The 24,369-nt window shown below is 42.7% G+C and overlaps 1 non-coding gene across 1 annotated transcript; it reads left to right on the top strand.

Moving 5' to 3' along the window:
- The first annotated feature begins 20,224 nt into the window (after positions 1-20,224).
- LOC103635044 (uncharacterized) lies at positions 20,225-21,074 on the top strand. Its single transcript, XR_557112.2, has 2 exons — positions 20,225-20,394; positions 20,589-21,074. It is a non-coding gene; the product is annotated as an uncharacterized protein (transcript).
- The last annotated feature ends 3,295 nt before the right edge of the window (positions 21,075-24,369 follow it).

Below are 24,369 nucleotides of genomic sequence, written 5' to 3'. Positions count from 1 at the left end.
TACTCGCATCAATACAAACATACATAGTATATAGAGAAAATTAACATCACACCAAACATGTAAACAAAATACATGATAATAATCTACACATTAAAATAAAATCCTAGGAATATGAATCATAATTTTTAGAGTTATAGATTTTAAGATATAAATTTCCAAAGGTTTTATATGCTTGAAATAGGTTTAAGTGAGAGATTATTTTTCTTACTGTTTTCATCTCAAAACAGAGACTCTAAGTGATAGAAAATAATATTATAAAATTTTAGAAAGTGGAATGGATCAATTTGGACTTAACATGAATTTTCTATGAATTTAGCAAGTCTCTAGCAATTATTTATACATTAAAATCAATTTTTATATTTAATTATTGAATTTCCTGGGTCTGTAGATTGGACGTCAATTACAGAAAACAACAGGGGGGTCCGGTGAAAAATCTCTAAGACTCAGCGCGCCACTGCTATGGACGGCGGGTTAATTTATAACAAGCCCGGGGTTTATTTTGTAATTTTGGACGGCCGAAGGGGTATCGTGCACTGTGGGCCACACGATCAGGATTCACTGGCCTGGATTGAATCTAGTCTTTACTGAACCGGTACGCGCCGAGGATCCTTGATCACGAAATCGACGGTCACGATCTAATGCGCGAAGGAGGTATACTACCGTTTGATCTGAGCCGCACAACAACTATCCCACGATCCAAACCCTATCTAACCCTAGGTCGTTCATCCTGAGATCAACGGTTCTGGTGCTTTCTCCTTTCTTCCGCTCTCTCCCGGTGAGCCGAGCACCCTCTGGCAGGGAATGCCCACGGCCGCGCCATATGGCCGACGAGGTCCGCGGCCCCAAACCCAAATCAAACTAGTCTAGCCATAAACGGAACTCAAGGAAAACACAGGGGAATGATTTCGCCGACCGCCACGCAGCCGAACACCCCCGACCATGATACGGGCGGCGCCCGAACGACATTCCCCGCACAAAGGCCAAATTTGTGCCCAATTCGCCCACGATTAACTACGGCGAGACATTAGCTAGGTAAGGGAATACGGCGAGGGTAAAGAATTGAGAGCTCACCGAACGCGGAGGTCGAATTGGCGCTAGACTTCCCACGGTGGATCAATGGGTGCGATGACGAATTCCGGCCGCCACTGGATTGATTTCCCACCAATCCATCAACGGGTGATCCACCGGCAAGCACCCGAAGCACCACGACACACCATGGACTCCTAGACGTCAGCCATGGGCGAGGTCAACACCGGTGCCCCACCCAGCACTTGGCCCTCGCTCTCTCTCAGGTACTAGTGTCTACCGTACGGATTGGGGAAGCGGGGAAAGGAAAGAATGACGCGTTGGCTTTATCCACGAAGCTGAGGCTTCGGGGCAGTTCGCAGGGAAGGTGCGAAGATGGTTGAACGGAGTCCGTCTTCGCCGGCGAAGGAAGCGGTCCGCGCGGTCGTGGCGAGGTGGAGGGAGAGAGACTAAGTGGTGGCCCAGCTGTGCCAGTGAAACAAATGCGCAGACGAAAGAGGGCCTGCGTCCGGGACCCGCACGACAGTGAATCGGTGAGAGGGGCGCGGCCAGAGACTGCCCGATGGGCCCAGTCGTCGGCGCGCGACATCGCGAGGTTGGGCTGCGTAGTGGTTTCCCTCTGGTGGGCCGAATTGCGCGAATCAGGCCCAACTGCAGGGTTTTTTCTTTTATGTTTTCTTTTTCTTTTCTTCCTTTTAAATTTTAGATTTCAAATTTGAATCTATTTTGTGTGAAGATCAAACTCAGGCTAATTGTCTAAATCTTCATAACCATATGGACTAACTTTTATTTATTTATGTATTTATTTTATCATCTTTGTTTAGTATTTTCCCAATCTTCTCCAATTATAGAATTCCCTTTAGAATTCAATTTCCAATTTGGGTGTCCACATATTCTTTTATATTATAATTTTCCATTTTGGGATTTTAATATATTTCTTGTCATATTATTTTATATTGTCACAAAATGCACACAAAAGTAAAATCCCAGCATGATGCATAATTTAATGGCTTTTATGTCATTAATTATTTGTTTTTACATAGGGTGTTCACATGGGATGATGCATAAAGGTCAAACTCACATATAGATGAAGTGAAATTGTGTCCTCGTTTATATTATCTCTTACCAATTACAAGTTGGGTATTACAAATCCTACCCCCCTTAAAAAGAATCTCGTCCTTGAGATTTAGGAAGGACTAGGGAAAAGATGGGGAAAATCTATGCGAAGCTCTTCTTCTCTTTCTCATGTTGCTTCATCTTCACCATGGTGACTCCATTGCACTGTGCACACCTTTATCACCTTATTTCTTGTAACTCGAGTCAATGTATCAATAATCTTGACGGGATACTCCGTGTAAGTCAAATCACCCTAAACACTAAGCTCTTCCATTGGTAACTGTTCCTCAGGGACACGGAGGCATTTCTTTAGTTGAGACACATGGAATACATTATGCACATCCGATAGATTATCAGGTAACTTGAGTTGATAGGCCATCTCTCCAATTCACCTAAAAACTCTGAATGGTCCAATAAAGCGATGGGACAATTTGCCCTTTACTTTAAATCTCCTCATTCCACAAAGTGGTGACATCTTGAGGTACACATGATCACCTTCCTCAAACTCTAGTGGTCTTCTTCTATTATCAGCGTAGCTCTTTAGCCTGGTCTGAGCTACCCTCAACTTCTCCCGGATTATATGAACTTGCTTTTCTGCATCTTGATTAAGTCCAGGCCCAAAGAATTGTCTTCCTCTAGTCTGATCCCAATATAGAGGAGTCCTGCACTTCCTGCCATATAAAGCTTCGAATGGTAACATCTTTAGATTGGCCTGTTAACTATTATGAGAACTCAGCATAAGGTAGACTCTTGTCCCAACTACTACCATGCTGAAGGGCACAAGTTCTCAACATGTCCTCCAATACTTGATTAGCCCTTTCAGTCTGTCCATCAGTATGAGGTAGGCCGAACTAAAATTCAACTTCGCATCCGTATTCTCATGAAAACTTTTCCAAAATCTGGGGGTAAACTGTGATCCTCTATCCAAAATGATCTTCTTCGGTACACCGTGTAGAGACACAATCCGAGCCATATATCACTCTACCAATTGAGATCCCTTATAAGTAGTCTTGACCGGAATGAAATGAGCCGGCCAGTCTATCCACAATAACCCATATAGAATCATATCCTTTCGATGTGCGAGGCAATCTAGTAATGAAGTCCATACTAATCTCTTCCCACTTCCATTCGGGTATTTTAAGCGGTTGCAATAATCCAGCTGGCCTCTGGTGTTCAGCCTTAACTCTTTGACGCACATCGCACATAGCCATATGTGCAGCCACATCTCTCTTCAGTCCATACCACCAGTACTTCTGCTTCAAATCCTGATACATCTTGGTACTACCAGGATGAATAGAATAGTCCAAGTCATGGGCCTCCTTTAAAATAGTCTCTCGAAGGCTTTCAATATCAAGAACACATATCCTGTCCTTGAACCATACGGTGCCTTGCTCATCTTCTATGAATTCTGGACCTCGACCTTCAGTAATCAGATCCTTAATCTCTTGTATTTTAGCATCACCAATTTGTCCTTTGCGGATTTCCTGTTCCAAGGTAGGTTCCACATCAATAGTAACTCCTTCAGTGTGAGCAACTATCCCTAGGTTAAGTCTCCTGAAATCCTCATTAATCTCATCGGGTAGCTGGGCAACAACAGCTGAATGAACATGCTCCTTTCGACTCAAGGCATCTGCAACCAAATTCGCCTTGCCCGGGTGATAGTGAATTTCCAAATCATAGTCCTTAATAAGCTCCATCCAACGGCGTAGCCTAAGGTTGAGATCCTACTGTGTGAATATGTTCTTCAAACTCTTATGATCCGTGCATACTTGACACTTGGTTCCCATAATATAATGCCTCCATATCTTAAGTGCATGCACAACAACTGCTAATTCTAAGTCATGAGTGGGGTAGTTCAATTCATGTTTCCGCCACGGACGAGACGCGTAAGCAATCACGTGTCCTTCTTGCATGAGCACACATCCCACGCCTTGGCCACATGCATCACAATAAATGTCAAATCCCTTCTGTAGATCTAGCATAACCAATACTGGTGGCGACATCAACCTCTTCTTTAATTGATCAAAACTATCTTGGCACTTCTCGTCCCACTTGAACTCTCTTCCCTTCTCCAGAAGCGAGGTCATGGGCTTAGCGATCTTAGAAAATCCTTCAATAAATCTCTGATAATATCCTGCAAGTCCCAAGAAACTCCGGACCTCAGTAACTATAGTGGGTATGCTCCACACCACTATCTCCTTGACTTTAGCAGGATCCACTGATATTCCTCCATTAGAAATGATATGTCCAAGAAATGGCACCTCGCCAATCCAAAACTCGCATTTGCTATACTTGGTGTAGAGTTGATTATCCCGTAGCTTCTGTAGCACCAATCTCTGATGTTCCTCATTATCACTCTCACTCTTGGAATAAATAAGAATATCGTCGATGAATACTACGACGAATCTATCCAAATACTCCATAAACACTTTATTCATTCATAAAATAAGCTGGTGCATTAGTTAGTCCAAATGACATAACGGTAAACTCATATAAACCATATCGGGTTGACAAAGTCGTCTTGGGAATATCTGATGGCCTAATCTTCACTTGGTGATAACCCGATCGGAGATCAATCTTCGAGAATATCCTAGCACCTCTCCTCTGATCAAATAGATCCTCAACGCGGGGCAACAGATACTTGTTCTTCATGATAACATCATTAAGGGACCTATAATCCACACACATCTTTTACGATCCATCCTTCTTCTGTACAAACAGTACCGGTGCTCCCCAAGGTGAGGAACTCGGACGTATGTACCCAGCCTCTTGTAATTTCGTTAACTACTTCTTCAGTCCCTTTAACTCTTCTACAGACATCCTGTATGGCCGTTTGAAAGTAGGGGCAGTCCCATGTAAGGGATCAATGACAAACTCAACTTCCCTACATGGTGGCATCCTTGGTAACTCTTCTGGGAAGATATCCGGAAAATCTCTAACCACACGGATGCTGTCGCCAACAAACTTCCCATCTACTAAGAATGCCGCTAGTGTGGTGGTGGTAGTTACTGCAATTTCAACTTCAAATCTTTCTTCTTTGGAACTGGTGAGTTCTACGGTTCCCTTAGCACAGTGTATATATTGCCTTTGCCTTTCTTAACCATGACATACCAAAGATCACGTCTATAGTGCTCTCTTCTAACACTATAGGGGTAGCCCATCTGGGTTAGAAACATAGGGTAAGAAAGGAAGAATTATAGACAAGACAAGTATTTACGAGAAATGTTACTGCGGGGGATTTATTTAGCTAAGTAGACTAGTGTGTCGCCTACTAACGCTAATACATTACCTTATGTTGGTACATGCTAAGATGCCCGACTTTAATGTTTCAATCAACCAAAGAAGCAAATCAAGCATTTATCATTAGAACAATCAACCAACATTTTTTTAATAAAGAAAATATTTTTAGTTTTGTCTTAGATCTCCTATCTCTTAAAAAGTTCGTAGTTGTAGGATTCCAAGGTGTGAAATCCATCTTGTCTTAGAGTAGTAAAGGTAAGAATAATCAGAGTAGAACAGCAAAAGGTGAGACAGGATCAAGATAAGGTAAGTATGGAATGAATAAGAGTAAGGTAAGTAGATAAGGGTTTGTCCATTTCTATCTAGGTTTTGTGTTACAGTCAACATTTCCTCTGATACCACTTCTGTCACACCAAGGCTTTAAGGAACAAAGCCGGATGCATCTCATACATGCGCCAAGAAGACAACATATATAATAACAGAGTGTATAGAGATAAATGTCACAATAATCAGAGTACTTATTACATAGCGGAAGTCTTACAAAATAAAATATAAATATAACAGGATCTAAAATCCATCCTTGATGCCAGAAAGTCAACTAGGAGAAATGCCACCTAGATCGAATCAAACTCCTCGACGTGGCTCCTCTTGAACCACCTGTTCTTCTCCTGTGGGGGGTGTGAGACAGCAAGGGTGAGCTCACACATGATCATAGCTCAACAAGTTGTGGGGAACCAGTGGCATGAACTCACCAAAGGTGGGAGTTCATGTGATGTGTAAGGCTAATCAACAACAGGGGTTTAAAGCTGAGCATTGCTTTTAAAGTTGGTCAAAGTTTTATTAGCAATTACTAAATGTAAGTAGATACCAAACCTTAATAAAAATAATAGAACAAAATTAATAAATAATCCCATGCAGATGCAAATGAAAAATTGCATTTAAGTTCCATAAATTAATCATCAAAGAGTCCTGAGCTGCTCATGATCGCGAGCACGGTAGTCGTATACCAGTTTTACACTCTGCAGAGGTTGTACCCTGTACCCACAAGTTGTGTATCCCATGTCGCCAGGGTTAGCTAGACCCTTAGACACTACCGAGGTGAATGGCTAGGGATCCACTACGAGGCCTTTACAAAGTTCCACTAGCTTCCGAAAACCCGCTACAGTTATGGGAAGAGCACTTGCAAGAATCCCCCGTCTGACCGCCATCGCAGCAAAATCAACCCGAGAACCTCCTTGCATGCAATCCCCTACTGCCCTTTCCCCTTTCGGGTAAGGTAGTCTTCCACTAGCTTTCCTAGTTAGTTGGCCAAGGGCGTTCCATTAAACCCTTGTGGTGGCACGTGTTTCTCAAGTTAAGCTCCATGTTCCAATTAACATTAATGATCTTGACATGAACATAAATAGAATAACAAAATAATTGGAACATGGATATAATGAAATATTATCCCAAAACCATGTAAAGCAATAGCAAAACTACCCAAGTGATTCAGGGGTAAACAAGGTAATCAGGATAAACAGACTTGGGTGACATATTGGGTCCCATCAAAATTAAACTTATGCATTGAATAGTGATAATAAAGAACATTATTGGGTAAAAAAAGTGAATCAATGGCACAACTTGCCTTCAATGAGCTCCTACTCAGCTACTTCTATCTGCTGGTCACCAGGATCCTCAGCCACAGGCTCTTCTACTCGCATCAATACAAACATACATAGTATATTGAGAAAATTAGCATCACACCAAACATGTAAACAAAATACATGATAATAATCTACACATTAAAATAAAATCCTAGGAATAGGAATCATAATTTTTAGAGTTATAGATTTTAAGATATAAATTTCCTAAGGTTTTATATGCTTGAAATAGGTTTAAGTGAGAGATTATTTTTCTTACTATTTTCATGTCAAAACAGAGACTCTAAGTGATAGAAAATAATATTATAAAATTTTAGAAAGTGGAATGGATCAATTTGGACTTAACATGAATTTTCTATGAATTTAGCAAGTCTCTAGCAATTGTTTATACATTAAAATACATTTTTATATTTAATTATTGAATTTCCTGGGTCTCTGGATTGGGCGTCAATTACAGAAAACAACAGGGGGGTCTGGTGAAAAATCTCTAAGACTCAGCACGCCACTTCTATGGACAGCGGGTTAATTTATAACAAGCCCGGGGTTTATTTTGTAAATTTGGACGACCGAAGGGGTATCGTGCACTGTGGGCCGCACGATCAGGATTCACTGGCCTGGATTGAATCTAGTCTTTAATGAACCGGTACGCGCCGAGGATCGTTGATCACGAAATCGATGGTCACGATCTAATGCACGAAGGAGGTATACTACCGTTTGATCTAAGCCGCACAACAACCATCCCACGGTCCAAATCCTATCTGACCCTGGGCCGTTCATCCTGAGATCAACGGCTCTGGTGCTTTCTCCTTTCTTTCGCTCTCCCGGTGAGCCGAGCACCCTCTGGCAGGGAATGCCCACGGCCGCGCCATATGGCCGACGAGGTTCGCGGCCCCAAACCCAAATCAAACTAGTCTTGCCATAAACGGAACTCAAGGAGAACACAGGGGAATGATTTCGCCGACCGCCACGCAGCCGAACACCCCCGACCACGATATGGGCGGCGCCCGAACGACATTCCCCGCACAAAGGCCAAATTCGTGCCCAATTCGCCCACAATTAACTATGGCGCGACATTAGCTAGGTAAGGGAATACGGCGAGGGTAAAGAATCGAGAGCTCACCGAACGCGGAGGTCGAATTGGCGCTAGACTTCCCACGACGGATCAATGGGCGCGAATCGCGATGACGAATTCCGGCCTCCACTGGATTGATTTGCCCCCAATCCGTCAACGGGTGATCCACCGGCAAGCACCCGAAGCACCGCGGCACACCACAGACTCCCGAACGCCAGCCGTGGGCGAGGTCAACACCAGCACCCCACCCAGCACTTGGCCCTCGCTCTCTCTCGGGTACTAGTGTCTACCGTACGTATTGGGGAAGCGGGGAAAAGGAAAGAACGACGCGTTGGCTTTATCCATGAAGCTGAGGCTCCCGGGCAGTTCACAGGGAAGGTGCAAAGATGGTTGAACGGAGTCCGTCTTCGCCGGCAAAGGAAGCGGTCCGCGCAGTCGTGGCGAGGTGGAGGGAGAGAGACTGAGTGGTGGCCCAGCTGTGCCAGTGAAACAAATGCGCGGACGAAAGAGGGCCTGCGCCCTGGACCCGCACGGCAGTGAATCGGTGAGAGGGGCGCGGCCAGAGACTGCCCGATGGGCCCAGTCGTCGGCGCGCGGCATCGCGAGGTTGGGCTCCACAGTGGTTCCCCTCTGGTGGGCCGAATTGCGCGAACCAGGCCCAACTGCAGGGTTTTTCCTTTTTCTTTTATGTTTTCTTTTTCTTGTCTTCCTTTTAAATTTTAGATTTCAAATTTGAATCTATTTTGTGTGAAGATCAAACTTAGGCTAATTGTCTAAATCTTCATAACCATATGGACTAACTTTTATTTATTTATGTATTTATTTTATCCTCTTTGTTTAGTATTTTCCCAATCTTCTCCAATTATAGAATTCCCTTTAGAATTCAATTTCCAATTTGGGTGTCCACATATTATTTTATATTATAATTTTCCATTTTGGGATTTTAATATATTTCTTGTCATATTATTTTATATTGTCACAAGATGCACACAAAAGTAAAATCCCAGCATGATGCATAATTTAATGGCTTTTATGTCATTAATTATTTGTTTTTACATAGGGTGTTCACATGTGATGATGCATAAAGGTCAAACTCACATATAGATGAAGTGAAATTGTCCCCGTTTATATTATCTCTTACCAATTACAAGTTGGGTGTTACAAGGCTGAACTCTTCACCTTGGGGTTTCGGGAGAGCTGCTCCGCTATAATTCATCGGACTGTCCGGTGGGTCACCGGACTGTCCGGTGTGCCAGCGGAGCAACGGCTAAAAAGTGCAACGGTCGACTCCAATAGACACCTGCAAAAGCGCTACAGTGCGCGGACAGTTCGGGCAGAGTCAGAGCAACGCCAGAAGGCGCACCGGACAGTGAACAGTGCCTGTCCGGTGTGGCACCGGACTGTCCGGTGGCCCAAGCTGGCAGAGCTCCAACGGTCAAAACCGTCAGAACCCTAACGGTTGGGTGACGTGGCTGGCGCACCGGACAGTGTCCAGTGGCGCACCGGACTGTCCGGTGCGCCCATCGACAGACAGCCTCCCCAACGGTTAATTTGGTGGTTGGGGCTATAAATACCCCCCAACCACCACCACTTCAAGCATCCAAGTTTTTCAGACTTCACATTCAATACAAGAGCTAGTGCAATCAATATAAGACACAATTCAATAGAATCAAAGCCTCTCCAAGTCCCAATCCACTCCGACCAAATAGTGACTAGAGAGAGAGTTTTGCTCGTGTTCTTTGAGCTCTTGTTCTTGGATCGCTTTTTTCTTCCTCTTTCTTGTTCCCAAGACACTTGTAATCAAAACAAGAGACACCAAGTTGTGGTGGTCCTTGTGAGGGGTCTAAGTGACCCATTTGATTGAGAAGAAAGCTCACTCGGCCTAGGTGACTGTTTGAGAGAAGGAAAGGGTTGAAAGAGACCCGGTCTTTGTGACCACCTCAACGGGGACTAGATTTGCAAGAACCGAACCTTAGTAAAATAAATCACCATGTCACTCGCTTTATTTCTTGGTTGATTTGTTTTCACCCTCTCTTTTGGACTCGGTTTTATTTCTAACGCTAACCACGGCTTGTAGTTGTGCTTAAAGTTTGTGAATTTCAGTTTCCACCTATTCACCCCCCTCTAGTCGACTTTCAATTGGTATTAGAGCCTGGTACTTCATTAGAGTTTGACCACTCGAAGTGATGTCGGGAGATCACGCCAAGAAGGAGATCGTGACCGGCGGTGACAAAGTCTACAAGCCACGGGAAGGCTCCATCGGGGGAGTCCGGCAACAAAATGAAGGGATCCCCTTCACATGCCAAGTCGCATCGGAGCGGTGACAAGAAAAAGAAGATGAAGAAGATGGTCTACTACGAGACCAAATCCTCGTCGCCATCCACCTCCGGCTCCGACACTCCGTCCATCACTTCTAAGCGCCATGAGCGCAAGAAGTTTAGTAAGATTCCCCTACGCTATCCCCGCATTTCCAAACACACTCCTTTACTTTTTGTCCCATTAGGCAAACCACCGGTTTTTTACGGTGAAGATTATTGTATGTGGAGTGATAAAATGAGGCATCATCTAACCTCACTACACGCTAGCATTTGGGACATTGTTGAGTTTGGAGCGCAGGTACCATCCGTGGGGATGAAGGCTATGACTCGGACGAGGTCGCCCAAATCCAGCACTTTGACTCCTAAGCCACCACTATACTCCTCGCCTCTCTATGTCGAGAGGAGTATAACAAGGTGCAAGGGCTAAAAAGTGCCAAGGAGATTTGGGATGTGCTAAAGACCACGCATGAAGGGGATGAGGTGACCAAAATCACCAAGCGGGAGATGATCGAGGGGGAGCTCGGTCGATTCATCCTCAACCAAGGAGAGGAGCCACAAGCCATGTACAACCGGCTCAAGGCCTTGGTCAACCAAGTGCGCAACCTCGGGAGCACCAAATGGGATGACAATGAAATGGTCAAGGTTATTCTAAGATCACTTGTTTTTCGTAATCCTACACAAGTTCAATTAATTTGTGGTGATCCTAGATATAAGCTAATGTCTCCCAAGGAGGTTATAGGAAAGTTTGTGAGCTTTGAGTTGATGATCAAAGGCTCCAAACAAATTGTCGAGCAAGGCGGCACCTCCACTCCCGAGGTGCAACCCGTCACATTCAAAGCGACGAAAGAAAAGAAAGAAGAGTCTACATCAAGTAGGCTCCCCATCGACGCCTCCAAGCTCGACAACGAGGAAATGGCTCTCATCATCAAGAGCTTCCGCCAAATCATCAAGCAAAGGAGGGGGAAGGATTACAAACCCTGCTCCAAGAAAGTGTGCTACAAATGTGGTAAGCCCGGTCATTTTATTGCTAAATTTCCATTATCTAGTGATAGTGACAGGGGCGATGACAAGAAGGGAAAGAGGAAGGAAATGAAAAGATACTACAAGAAGAAGGGTGGCGATGCCCATGTATGTCGGGAATGGGACTCCGATGAGAGCTCCACTGACTCCTCCTCCGACGAGGACGCCAGCAACATCGCCGTCACCAAAGGCCTCCTTTTTCCCAACATCGGCCACAAGTGCCTCATGGCAAAGGACGGCAAAAAGAACAAGGTAAAATCTAGAGCCTCCACTAAATATACGACATTTAGTGATGAGGGTAGCTCTAGTGATGATGAAGATAATTTGCTTGCTCTTTTTGCCAACTTAAACATGCAACAAAAAGAAAAATTGAATGAATTAATAGGTGCCATTCATGAGAAGGATGAACTCTTGGATAGCCAAGAGGAATTCCTTATTAAGAAAAACAAAAAGCATGTTAAAGTTAAAAATGCCTATGCTCAGGAAGTAGAGAAAAATGAAAACTTGTCTAAAGAGCTTAGCATTTGCCATGACACCGTCTCTAAACTTAGAACTGAGAATGCCAAATTACTTGCTAAGGTTGAGAAATTAAATGGTTGTGATGATTCTCTTGTCAATCTTAAAAATGATAATGCTAGTTTAATTGCTAAAATTATAAATTGAATGAATCACTTTCTAGCCATAAATTGAGAATGACAAATTAATGTCTAAGGCTAAAGATTTAAATGTTTGCAATGTCTCTATTTCCAATCTTAGAAATGAGAATGCTATTTTGCATGCTAAGATTGATGAATTAAAATCTTGCAAACCTTCTACATCTAGTGTTGATCATATTTCTATTTGTACTAGATGTAGAGATATTAATGTTGATGTTATTCATGATCACCTAGCTTTAATTAAAGAACAAAATGATCACATAGCTCAACTATCTGCTAAAATTAATGAGCATGAGATAGAAAATGAAAAATTTAAATTTGCTAGAAGCATGCTCTATAATGGGAGACGCCCTGGTATTAAGGATGGCATTGGCTTCCAATAGGGAGACAATGTCAAGTTAATGCCCCTAAGAGATTGTCCAATTTTGTTAAGGGAAAGGCTCCCATGGCACATGACAACGAGGGTTACATTTTATATCCTGCTGGTTATCCTGAGCATAAAATTAGGAGAATTAATTCTAGGAAGTCTCATTCTGTTTCTCATCATGCTTTTATGTATAAGAATGAGACATCTAGTTCTAGGCATTCCACCCATGTTAAAATGCCTAAAAAGAAATCTCCTGTTGCATCAAATGAACCTAATGTTTCATTTAAGACTTTTGATGCTTCTTATGTTTTAACTAACAAATCAGGCAAAGTAGTTGCCAAATATGTTGGGGGCAAACACAAGGGCTCCAAGACTTGTGTTTGGGTACCCAAGGTGCTTGTTTCTAATGTGAAAGAACCCAAGACCGTTTGGGTACCTAAGAACAAGGCCTAAACTTGTTTTGTAGGTTTATGCATCCGGGGCCCAAGTTGGATCATTGATAGCGGATGCACAAACCACATGACAGGGGAGAAAAGGATGTTCTCCTCCTACGAGAAAAACGATGATCCCCAAACAGCTATCACATTCGGGGATGGAAATCAAGGTTTGGTCAAAGGACTTGGTAAAATTGCTATATCACTTGACCATTCCATTTCCAATGTTTTTCTTGTAGATTCTTTAGATTATAACTTGCTTTCAGTTTCTCAATTATGCAAAATGGGTTACAACTGTCTTTTTACGGATATAGGTGTTACTGTACTTAGAAGAAGTGATGATTCAGTAGCATTTAAGGAAGTATTGGAGGGTCAGCTATACTTAGTTGATTATAATAGAGCTGAACTCGATACTTGCTTAATTGCTAAGACTAATATGGGTTGGCTCTGGCATCGCCGACTAGCCCATGTTGGGATGAAGAATCTTCACAAGCTTCTAAAGGGAGAACACATTTTGGGACTAACCAATGTTCATTTCAAGAAAGACAGGGTCTGTAGCGCATGTCAAGCAGGAAAGCAAGTTGGTGCCTACCATCCACACAAGAACATCATGACGACCGACAGGACGCTTGAACTACTCCACATGGATTTATTCGGCCCGATTGCTTACATAAGCATCGGCGGCAGTAAGTATTGTCTTGTAATTGTGGATGATTATTCTTGCTTTACTTGGGTATTCTTTTTGCAGGAAAAATCACAAACCCAAGAGATCTTAAAGGGATTCTTGAGACGGGCTCAAAATGAGTTCGGATTAAGGATCAAGAAAATAAGAAGCGACAACGAGACAGAGTTCAAGAACTCTCAAATTGAAGGCTTTCTTGAGGATGAGGGCATCAAGCATGAGTTCTCTTCTCCCTACACACCTCAACAAAATGGTGTAGTGGAGAGGAAGAATAGAACTCTATTGGACATGGCGAGGACCATGCTTGATGAGTACAAGAGTCTGGACCGGTTTTGGGCGGAAGCAATCAACACTGCATGCTACTCCATCAATCGGCTCTACCTTCACTGAATCCTCAAGAAAACATCATATGAACTCCTCACCGGTAAAAAGCCCAATGTTTCATATTTTAGAGTCTTTGGTAGCAAATGTTTTATTCTTGTTAAAAGAGGTAGAAAATCTAAATTTGCTCCTAAGGTTGTGGAAGGCTTTTTACTTGGTTATGACTCAAACACAAGGGCATATAGAGTCTTCAACAAATCCACTGGATTAGTTGAGGTTTCTTGTGACATTGTGTTTGATGAGACTAATGGCTCTCAAGTAGAGCAAGTTGATCTTGATGAGCTAGATGATGAAGAGGCTCCGTGCGTCGCACTAAGGAACATGTCCATTGGGGATGTGTGTCCTAAGGAATTCGAAGAGCCTCCACAAGCACAAGATCAATCATCATCTTCCATGCAAGCATCTCCACCAACCCAAGATGAGGATCAAGCTCAAGACAATGAAGAAGAAGATCAAGATAATGAGCCACCTCAAGAGGAGGATAATGATCAAGGGGGAGATGATAATGATAAAGACAAGGAAGATGCGCAAGAAGTTCAGGGTCAAAGACACCACACCCAAGAGTCCACCAAGCGATACAAAGAGATCACCCCGTGAACTCCATCCTCGGCGATATTCATAAGGGGGTAACCACTCGATCTCGAGTCGCTCATTTTTGTGAACATTACTCTTTTGTGTCTTCTATTGGGCCATACAGGGTGGAAGATGCATTAAGAGATTCGGATTGGGTGTTGGCAATGCAAGAGGAGCTCAACAACTTCACTAGGAATGATGTATGGCATCTTGTTCCACGTCCTAACCAAAATGTTGTAGGAATCAAGTGGGTATTCCGCAACAAGCAAGATGAGCATGGTGTGGTGACAAGAAACAAAGCCCGACTTGTGGCCAAGGAATATTCACAAGTCGAAGGTTTGGATTTCGGTGAAACCTATGCACCCGTAGCTAGGCTTGAATCAATTCGAATATTACTTGCCTATGCTACTTACCATGGCTTTAAGCTCTATCAAATGGACGTGAAAAGTGCCTTCCTCAATGGACCAATCAAGGAAGAGGTCTATGTTGAGCAACCTCCTGGCTTTGAAGATAGTGAGTACCCTAACCATGTGTATAAACTCTCAAAGGCGCTTTATGGGCTCAAGCAAGCCCCAAGAGCATGGTATGAATGCCTAAGAGATTTTCTTATCACTAATGGTTTCAAAGTCGGAAAAGCTGATCCTACACTCTTTACTAAAACCATTGCAAATGATTTGTTTGTATGTCAAATTTATGTTGATAATATCATATTTGGGTCTACTAACAAATCTACATGTGAAGAGTTTAGTAAGATTATGATTCAAAAATTCGAGATGTCTATGATGGGGGAGTTAAAGTATTTTCTAGGATTTCAAGTCAAGCAACTCCAAGAGGGCACCTTCATCAGCCAAACAAAGTACATACAAGACATACTTACCAAATTTGGAATGAAGGATGCCAAGCCCATCAAGACACCCATGGGAACCAGGGCATCTCGACCTCGACACGGGAGGTAAATCCATAGATCAGAAGGTATACCGGTTGATGATAGGATCTCTACTCTATTTATGTGCATCTCGACCGGATATTATGCTTTTCGTATGCATGTGTGCAAGGTTCCAAGCTGATCCTAAGGAAATTCACCTTAGGGCCGTGAAAAGAATCATGAGATATTTAGTTCATATACCTAAGTTTGGTCTTTGGTACCCCAAGGGATCCACTTTTGATTTAATAGGTTATTCAGATGCTGATTGGGCAGGGTGTAAAATTGATAGGAAGAGCACATCAGGGACTTGTCAGTTTCTGGGAAGATCCCTGGTGTCTTGGGTCTCAAAGTAACAAAACTCAGTAGCTCTTTCTACCACCAAAGCTGAGTATATTGCCGCAGGTCATTGTTGCGCGCAATTGCTTTGGATGAGGCAAACCCTTAGGGACTATGGCTATAAATTGAGCAAAGTCCCTCTCCTATGTGACAATGAGAGTGCAATCCGCATGGCGGATAATCCCGTTGAACACAGCCGCACTAAGCACATAGTCATTCGGTATCACTTTTTGAGAGATCACAAACAAAGGGGGGATATCGAGATTGCTTATGTTAGCACCAAAGAACAACTAGCCGATATCTTTACCAAGCATTAGATGAGAAAACCTTTACCAAACTTAGGAATGAGCTAAACATTCTTGATTCTCGGAACTTTGATTGATACTTTGCACACATAGCTCATTTATGTACCTTTGATCATATCTCTTTTATGTCTACGACTAATGTGTTTTCAAGAGTATTCCTATGCTAAGTCGTAGATTGAAAGGGAAATGGAGTCTTTGGCGAAGACAAGGCTTCCACTCCACTCTATCGGTATTATTTACTCTTCGCCGTCACTCCACACCGCTCTCCACTTTGGTATAATCTTCACTCTTATTACTAGTACCATTGAGGAGAAAGTAAAAAGGGCTCTTAAAAGACTCTGTTTTTGGCGATTAATGCCAAAGGGGGAGAAATATAGTCCAAAGCAAAAGGACCGCACCACCACCAATTTCAAAGTTTACAAAGAAGTTTTCAATTGGTATCTTATGATGAAATATTTAAAAGAGGATTTTTTCAAATTGGTATCTAAAATATTTGGTCTTCTTTCAATTGGTAAAACTCTCTTGAACACTAAGAGGAGATTTTCATCTAGGGGGAGTTTTGTTTGAGTCAAAGGAAAAGCATTTGAAACAGGGGGAGAAAATTTCAAATCTCGAAAATGCTTCTCACAAGTTTATTCATATACCTTTGACTATTTGCAAAAGGACTTTGAAAAGATTTTCCAAAAGAATTTGCAAAAACAAAACTAGTGGTGCAAATATGGTCCAAAATGTTAAAAGAAAGAAAGCAATCCATTCATATCTAGTGAAAGTATAAATTGGTTTAATTCTAAGCAACCTTTGCACTTACCTTATGCAAACTAGTTCAAATTCTGCACTTATACATTTGCTTTGGTTTGTGTTGGCATCAATCACCAAAAAGAGGGAGATTGAAAGGGAAATAGGGTCAAACCTTTTCCTAAATAATTTTGGTGGTTGAAATGCCCAACACAAATAATTGGACTAACTAGTTTGCTCTAGATTATATATTCTACAGGTGCTAAAGGTTCAACACAAACCAATAAAAAGATCTAAGTTAGGGTTCAAAAGAAAGGAGCAAAAGAAACCGAAGAGAACCCTAGTCTAGCGCACCGGACTGTCCGGTGCACCACCGGACAGTGTCCGGTGCCCCAGGGACCGTAGTGGCTGAACTCTTCACCTTCGGGTTTCGGAGAGCCGCTCCGCTATAATTCACCGGACTGTCTGGTGTGCCAGCGGAGCAACGACTAAGAAGCGCAACGGTCGACTCCAACAGACACCTGCAAAAGCGCTACAGTGTGCAGACAGTTCGTGCAGAGTCAGAGCAGCGCCAGAAGGCGCACCAGACAGTGAACAATGTCTGTCCGGTGCGGCACCGGACTGTCCGGTGGCCCAAGCTGTCAGAGCTCCAACGGTCAAAACCGTCAGAACCCTAACGGTTGGGTGACGTGTCTGGCGCACCGGACAGTGTCCGGTGGCGCACCGGACTGTCCGGTGCGCCCATCGACAGACAACCTCCCCAACGGTTCATTTGGTGGTTGGGGCTATAAATATCCCCCAACCACCACCACTTCAAGCATCCAAGTTTTTCAGACTTCACATTCAATACAAGAGCTAGTGCAATCAATACAAGACACAATTCAATAGAATCAAAGCCTCTCCAAGTCCCAAATCCACTCCGACCAAATAGTGACTAGAGAGAGAGTTTTGCTCGTGTTCTTTGAGCTCTTGTTCTTGGATCGCTTTCTTCTTCCTCTTTCTTGTTCCCAAGACACTTGTAATCAAAGCAAGAGACACCAAGTTGTGGTGGTCCTTGTGAGGGGTCTAAGTGACCCATTTGATTGAGAAGAAAGCTCACTCGGTCTAGGTGACCGTTTGAGAGAGGGAAAGGGTTGAAAGAGACCCGGTCTTTGTGACCACCTCAATGGGGACTAGGTTTGCAAGAACCGAACCTCGGTAAAACAAATCACCGTGTCACTCGCTTTATTTCTTGGTTGATTTGTTTTCACCCTCTCTTTTGGAATCGGTTTTATTTCTAACGCTAACCCTGGCTTGTAGTTGTGCTTAAAGTTTGTGAATTTCAGTTTCCGCCTATTCACCCCCTCTAGGCGACTTTCAATTCTCTCTTACTCAAACACATCCGACGGACATTCTTTAATGGATCATACCTCAACGCTACTCATCAAACATCTACGTGCCTCCCTCCCCACGAAACCCCCTTCCCCAAACTACCTTCGCCGCTCTCCTTGATCCGCAATTTTCTCCCACATCTCTCTTCTGCCCACTTGCCTCCATCTTGGCCTCCCCCTCCACTCCCCACCCCCGAACATCCGGCGCCGTCCACACCCTTGCACCCCGACTCCCCTCGTCCTTCGTGGCCACGATGGGGGCGTCCATGGCATCGCCTTAGGGGCGATCGATCTGGGAGAAAGTGCTGGAGCACGTGGCGTCGTACCACCAGCAGCAACGGAGGCAGAAGCTACGCAAGAGCCTCACCTACACCGGCAGTGAGTTCTCGTTCGCTGTCCGGGGTCGTGGGGACGACCCCGCCTCCACGTCCGTTGGGGCACAGAACGAGGACATGCCTCTTGAGCACGTCTTTAAAATCATTAGGTAACTTCCAGATCTGCCTAGCCCCTTGACGTTTAACTTGATGCCCAATCGGTAGTTTGTTCATTCAGACCAGCAAACACAACTCATTTGTTTCTTGTGAGGCTAGGCCAAAGTTTGTGCGACCGTTGATGTGAATTTCCTCTGGGCCCAACTTTGGTATACATAAATTCCATTATTGCCTTTAATTTTTTTGTATTCTGGTAGATTTGGGCATGCTAAGAGCTAAGGTTGTTTCATCTTGCAACATATTGACGTGCTCTATAGCTATAAATGATATCAAGTTATTTCATCTTGCAACAGATCCGATGGCAAAAGTGTGTGTTTATGGTTCCTGAGTCAGATGATCTTTCTTCAGTTTTAGGTACTTTTATGCTTTAATATAGCTCATGCAATATGATTTATTTTAACACATATTTGGAATAGAACTGGATTGTGCATATTTTGTAAAGTGTATGTTCTACATTTTGTAATTCGTATTATTCATTTTTTCCTTTAGTTTTTCTCTTTCTACAACTCCTATATCTTTACAATCAAATTTCAGATGTGATAGATATTAGTATGAAAGATAAAACTAGAATGCTATGTCTGTCAAAGGAGCTTTCTTCAGTTTCAGGTACTGCTCTGCTTTATTAGCCATCCAGCCGATGGATAATTTCTATACGTGTATCGCCCTGCACTTTCAAACACTTATGTTCATTGTTTCCAATCACATATTTTTTCTTCTTCTCTTAGATTTACTATGTGGTTGTGGTCTCAGTTTGGCTTGTAGGTTAATTTGTATACTCATGTCATTTTAGTTTTTCTGTGTATTTTATGTTGATTTAGTATGTCTTAATTTAGTTACTTTCAATTCTTGATGCTAATAATATGGATAGATTGTGACACTACTTTCTGGCTTGAGCAGAAATGAGTTTGTTGCATATAGCAGAATATAGTTTTTGTAGCTGGCAACAATGACCGCTCTTTGGATGATCTAAAAACTATTCTGTAGTCAGGTAGTTAAATATAGCTGAATATACATTATTATGTTTTATTAATCTTATTTGTTTTTTCTGTCAAAAGAACACACCTCTCCATCTTTCGGTGCTAGGTGGATCACCGTCTAAACAATCCACCACCAGAACCGCCCTACCCCAAGATAGGTATGTGCAGGTTCAACTACTCATTTAGATATTGGTACAACCTGTAATAGACTTTGGTACAATAGGATTTGGTTCTGCTATTCACTTTGTTTTTAGTTCCAAACAACCAAAAAATTGCATGTCCTTTAGAAAAAATATCACAGGAATATCAGTAATATAACACTGATAATAAAAATGCTTCGATTCTATATATTTTTCATGTTATAAGGTTGAAAACATTCTGTCTCACGGATCAAAATGGGTACAAGGGGACGTACTGCATTTACAAATATATTTAACCATAATAAAACATCTTTGGAAAATGAATATCATTTAAGTCCAAAAATGTTTTTGTTGAATGTTCATTAAGCTAGAGTGAAGAGTAAACTTAGCATTTCTTTTCTATATCTCTCCCTCGTGCTCATGTAGCCGTAGTCTCCTCCATCCAACATTTCCTACGCATGCAGCTCCATCTCAGTCGTTGTACCCATTCAATGGCGAGCTGGTGGCAGCGATGTAGGAGATGATCCATGACGAGGTGCACAAGTACATGTTAGTGGACGACACCTGCCAAAGATACACAATTTCTACTGGTACACATTTTATTTTTTCATGGTGAGAATTAATTTCTTAGCTTGCGCAAAACCAAAGGTTTAGTGATTTGTCAAGGCAGAAATCAGTATAATGATAGGTGTGCTTGAGCTTTTGATAATTGGTTTATTTGAACTTTTATCTTTTTATGATCATGATATATTGAGACATAAATATCTTACATGTACCTTTGCAGTTTTTCAGTTGGAGAAAACATTTAAGACAATATTTTCTCGTTTGTTCTCCATATGGGGCTTGTTCCACGCCACTTGAAGGAAGAAGGGAATGGTGGTGTTAAGTTCGGACAATACATCTACACATCTTGGAGCATCGGCATCAATGTTTTCAATCTTCTCAAATTTCAAATTATTCTGGTCTCTTCGTGCAACCATAAAAGTTTATTAAGTCACTTATCTGAGTGGTCTAAAAGTCTAGCATATTTTTGTTCCTCTGCCTGTCGAGACGGATCAACTGACATGAATAATATCCAGTGAATACTGCAAGAGCTATTCATGATCTGCCGTGAACTAGCTAGTATGATATAACTCAGTTTGTGGAGTGCTAATGCACAAACAGGAAATAGGATGATACTTCATGTATATTTTTTTATTTCATGAAAATGAACTATAGGATACTGTTCACAATCCATACCAAGCTTCTGCAGTTATCAACATGTTTTCTATGTTCAACCTTGTTAACATATTAAAACGAGTTTTCCTTTCATTTTTTAGAAACAAATCAATCTTTATTTGTTCCTCTTGAGCTGCTTCAGAAGTTATAGAACGGAAAATGGTTCTCTTTTGCTCTCCCTCGTTATTCCGATCACTTTTGCCACGCTTCTTAACATCTATTTACTTCACGGGGCGTTTGGATTCCTTCATTTTAGAGGAATTGGAATTCACTCAATAAAGTAACTTATTTAGTTTGGAATTTGACATTCCACCACTTTCCAAAGTTCAGATATAAGCCTATCTCAAATTCATGGGGTGGAGGATGAAAAATGATTTTATGAATTAGTAGAATTTGTTTCTACTCTGTAACTTACATGACATTCTTCGTCTCACTTCTTCATAGTAAAAATGTAGCACATAAATATCTATAACATCTTGCTAATAATAGTATACAAATATATATTGTATAAAACCGAATTAGCTTAATTGATATATGCCTAAGTTACTATTATTAAAATAGAATTTAATTCCAATGATCCAAACAGGGTGTCATTGTATTTTAAATTTATCGTATTATTAGTACGGGCACCTTACTAGTTACATGAAGTGATCCGATTATCCCGCCACTACCTGCAGCTGCACGATGCCCCTCATATTTCAGTGGCCCGTGCGACATGCACGGCGTACAGGTGGTGACGGTGAGCATGCGAACGACGTGGTCACGATGCAGACTGAGCAGTCCCCAGCTCGCCGTAATCTACGCTAAAACAAATATGCCATGCAGCAACAAACAAGCGCTGAATGCACCTACGTGCAACTAATGCAACTACTGCTGATGAACAAGCAATATTACAACAACATTTCACCCCCCTAATCTTGTCATTCTTCAATCTTGACAACCCCGATCAGCCTTCTCAGTTCAGTAAATTAACCGAAGTCTGCCAAGAGGCTTCGTCAGTATATCTGCTAGCTGATTTTCAATGCTAACGTGCTTCACATCCAACACACCATTGCCAACACATTCTCTGATGTAGTGATATCTAGTATCTATGTGCTTGCTCCTCTCGTGATACACTGGATTTTTGCATAGTTGTTGAGCATATTTGTTGTCGATGAGGAGACGAAGCTGTTTCACATCAGTGCACAAAAGGTCCCCAATTATTCTGCTCAACCACACACCATGACAAGTTGCTGAAGCTGCGGCAATATATTCTGATTCGCATGATGACAATGAGACCACTCTTTGTTTCTGTGAACACCACGTGATGACATTACTTCCCAGAAAAAAATACAATCCTACTTGTGCTCTTCCTTTTTTCAAGATCACCAGCATGGTCACTATCTGAGTAGCCAACTAGTGCTGCATTAGCCCCTTACGAATATTTGCATCCATATCAGGTTGTTCCTGCAACAAACCTGACGATTCTCTTGATGGCTGTCCAGTGCTCAGCGTTTGGTGTTTCCATAAATCTACTCACCATTCCAACTGAGAAGGCAAGATCAAGTCTCGAGTTAACCAAGTACCTCAAACTACCAACAAGGATTCTATATTTTGTTGCATATCCAAGATCAACTCAGACTTTCCAAGTAACAATTTTGTGTGCTGCTCCATCGGTGTATCGACAGGGTCACACATGCACTACCGGAATCCGGATCTTTGCCGAGTGCTTTTTGTCAGGCACTCGGCAAAGTCCTGCTCTCGGTAACGACGTCGTTTGCAGAGAGCAGGACTCTCGGCACAGGAATACACTCGGCAAAGATTTCTTTGCCGAGTGTCACACGCACGGCGAAGGGCGGCTCTTGGCAAAGGCCGTCAACCCCCGTTTGATACTCGGCAGAGCAAGCTTTGCCGAGTGCCCCAGCTGGACACTCGGCAAAGTATATTTTTTTGCCAACCAAACCTTTTGTGGTATGTTGCTACACTATGTAGACCTACATGTACCATTTTGGGACAATTATAAAAGTGTTTTCTATAACTACTGGATTTAGTTCGTTTATTTGAATTTCTTCGAAAAATTCACATTTGAACTGCAAGTCAATCGAAACTTGGAAAACCGTGTATGCAAAAATGATATCCATGATATTTAGCGCAAGTTACGACCGATTTCAGGAGCGTACCAGAAACTTCGAGCACCATGCTCACTAAATATGGCCGTGAACTTGCCATCCAGCTATTTAAAAATTGTATAAAACACAAACAAAGTCCGAAAATCATGAAACTTGTGCACATGTCATGATATCATATATAGAGGCTGTGATAAAATTTTGAAAATGTTTCGAGAAAGTTATGAGGCACTATGTGTAGAAACCTAAGCGGTCTACACATGAAATCATAGAGTTTCAATGTAGTTCTCTTAGGTTTCTACACATGCTGCCTCACAACTTTCTCGAAACATTCTCAAATTTTTATCACATCCTCTATATATGATATCATGACATGTGGACAAGTTTCATGATTTTCTGACTTTGTTTGTGTTTTATACATTTTTTAAACAGCTGGATGGCAAGTTCACGGTCATGTTTAGTGAGCATGGTGCTCGAAAATTCCGGTCCACTCCTAAAATCGGTCGTAACTTGTGTTAACTAACACGGATATCATTTTTGCATTCATGGTTTTTCATTTTTCGAGTGACTTGCAGTTGAAATCTAAATTATCCGAAGAAATTCAATCAAACGAACTAAATCGAATAGTTATAGCAAACACTTTTATAACTGTGCCAAAATGAAACATTTAAGTCTACATAGTGTAGAAACATACCACAAAAAGTTTGGTTAGGAAAATAAAAAAAATAAACATATACTTTGCTGAGTGTCCAAGGAAGACACTCAGCAAAGCATGCTCTGCCGAGTGCCAGACACGGGACACTCGGCACAGATGTCTTTGCCGAGTGCCCGCGATCTGGCACTCGACAAAGCGTATTTTGAAATTAAAAAACTTTGTCGAGTGCCAGATCGCGGGCACTCGGTAAAGAATGCGACATTAGCCGCACCGAGCGCCCACTCGGGCACTCATCTCTTACGCCGCCGCCGCTGCTCTCTTCTCACTCGCTGCTCCACCGACAGCCACCGTCGCTGCCTCCACGTCGCGCCGCCGCCGTCGCGCCCCCACGCCGCCTCCATGCCGCGCCGCCGCCGCCGTGCCCCCACTCCGCGCCCGGCCCCACGCCGCTGTGCCCCCACGCCTCGTGCCACCACGGCCACCGCGCTCGGCCCCACGCCGCCGGGTCTCAACCGCCGCCGCGCTCGGCCCCACGCCGCCAGACCTCAACCGTCGTCGCACATAAGACGATAATTCCTTATCTATGT

Source organism: Zea mays, chromosome 8 (genome assembly GCF_902167145.1).
Source record: "Zea mays cultivar B73 chromosome 8, Zm-B73-REFERENCE-NAM-5.0, whole genome shotgun sequence".
Classification (NCBI taxonomy): Eukaryota; Viridiplantae; Streptophyta; class Magnoliopsida; order Poales; family Poaceae; genus Zea; species Zea mays.
This window is presented reverse-complemented; position numbering and strand designations above follow the sequence as displayed.